The sequence below is a fragment of the Palaemon carinicauda genome, chromosome 4, assembly GCF_036898095.1.
Source record: "Palaemon carinicauda isolate YSFRI2023 chromosome 4, ASM3689809v2, whole genome shotgun sequence".
NCBI lineage: Eukaryota > Metazoa > Arthropoda > Malacostraca > Decapoda > Palaemonidae > Palaemon > Palaemon carinicauda.
In genome coordinates, this window is record NC_090728.1 from 97,418,940 (window position 1) to 97,421,302 (window position 2,363).

Below are 2,363 nucleotides of genomic sequence, written 5' to 3' on the forward strand. Positions count from 1 at the left end.
ACCCCAGGGTTGGGAACCACTGCTCTACAGGGCCTTTGTTGTCGTTTTACCCTGTTCGTTCAGAGTATTTATCGTTTCAGATCACGTATTGTTCATATACTGTTAAATCGTCACTGTTGTAAGACTGTTTAAATAAGAAAATCTTCAGTTTCCTCTTGAAAGCCTTAATGTCTTCAATCATTCAAATGTTTCGTGGGAGCTTATTATATTTAAAGGCTATGGAGCCTAAAGTAAACATATATCTAGGTTCCAGCAGTTTGAAGCCATCTGTAACTATTCTCGTGTCGACACGATTTGTTGGCTGCGTAATATGTACCAATTCTCTTAAGCATTTGGACGACCGGTTCTGATAACTTGTGGGTTACTATACATATTTTAATTAAATTCAATTCTCGCTTTAATCAGCAGCCAGTGTAAATCAATTAGTATAGGGGCGATCCTTTCTCTAGGTGGGACACCTTTTATCAGTCTAAGCCATTGACGTTATTGTTGTTGATTCAGATTAACTGGCCCCTACGGCCAGGCACGGGCTCTTGCCCACTTGCAGCCCGTAGGTGTTGGTTGTTTTTTTAGGTTTGTAGGTGGTTTAGGTTTAGGGATAATCTGTAACTTTTATTTGTGGGTGGTTTGGGATAAGATGTGGGTTAAAGATGATAAGCAACTTTTATGTGTACGTGGTTTGTGGTAGGATGTGGGTCAAGGATAATCAGCAGCTTTGCTTTTCTTATTTTATAGGCCCCAACCTCTATTTGGTCCATGGAAAGGAGGAAAGTGACGTGACAGAGGGGAGGAGGCATCCTCCCCAAAAGAGCACACTGTCTCCAGTCGTTTAGTTGGAGAGAAAGAGGTACAGCAGTAAGTCCCAATGAATAGAAGGGCTCGGGAAGGAGTTGGGAAAGGTTTAGAGATATTGGTATAGAAGAAGTAAAAAACTTCCGTAGTAGCTAAAGCTTAAGTTTTTAGGAGGAGCAATAGTATAATGTTTCAGCTTTAGTAGGAGAGAACTAAAAAGGAGAAATTGGTTAGCAGATGTTGGTGATAGAAAAAGGGTGGAATAAACATTCCTGTACCTGAAAATACTAGAAAAAAAATAGAAATGAAATTCCAATTATTTATTGTGGTCATTGAGACGTCTACGGCTTTCAGATTTAATGTTTAGTTGGGAGAGATTCCTGAACTTCAATAAAGAGAGAAGAGAAGCTGTAAGTGAGAGAAGAGCTAAAATGAGGTTAAATATGGTTTAAGTTGGGTTACTTAGGCTCAAACTGGTGCTGGTATTCCGTTATCTGGGGGGAGGGTAACTGCGGAGAAAGGCTGAGAATGTATCAACATTGGCAATTATGTGTTTTACGATAGCTGTTACAGTTACAGGAATGTTGGGGTTGAAATCCTGTCTTATTAGGCATATTTCTGTACAGTTCAATAGGTAGTGTTGCAGAGGTTTGTCAGTTAGTTACTGACAGTTGTTGCATGGTCTCTCCGGTCTCTATTGTGTTGCTGGGTTTTCTTCATTATCAATTATGATTTGCCAGTTGAACAGATATCCCAGTCGCAGTCTGCAAATAATGGCTGTAACTTGGCGGGAGATTTTTCTTGCAAGTGAATATGGGATTGGGTTTGTGGCTTCGATGCACCATTTGGCTGATCTGGATCCATGAAGGAAGGCTTGCCTTACTTCTCTAATCTTTTGCATGTTGCAAAAGGCTGTCATTTGATTCTTGATGGTTTTCAGGGAAGGTTGAAGTATGATACTGATTGTCTCGCGCATTAGAGTAGATTTGGCTAGGTGATCGGACTCTTCATTGCCAGTGGTTCCAGTGTGACTTGGGATCTGATTTAGGGTTATTTGCCTGTTGTTAATTTGGTAAGCCAAGGCTAGATACTGTATTGCTATGATTAGGTAGACATTTTCAGTGGGTTCTCCTCTCAAATCTGTGTGGATTGTTGTTCTTTCTCCATGTAGACTGGCCGAGTGTTCTAGGGCTTTGGCAATCGCTACTAGCTCGGTTTGTAGCGTGGAGGCGTGGTTTGAAAGCCTCCAGTTTTCTCTGTAGCTTGATGGAGAAACGAGTGATGCGGCTGCTGCAGGAATATCATGATCAAGTGATCCATCAGTACAGTAGATGGTGGGGCTGAGATCTTGCTGATTGAATTTTTGGCTGCTGCTATGAGTTGTTCTGGTATGCAGAGACCTTTGCTTACTGTAGGAAGGATGGTGAAGTTATACTGGATGGGGTCCAGAGACCATGGGGCAGGAGTTGATGTAGCCATCGTGCTTTTGTTGCCCCTTTGTCTTGTAGGCTTCAATTTGCATTTGCATTCTTCTTAGTGTACCCAGCAGTCTCTTTGTGTGTCTTTCGCGG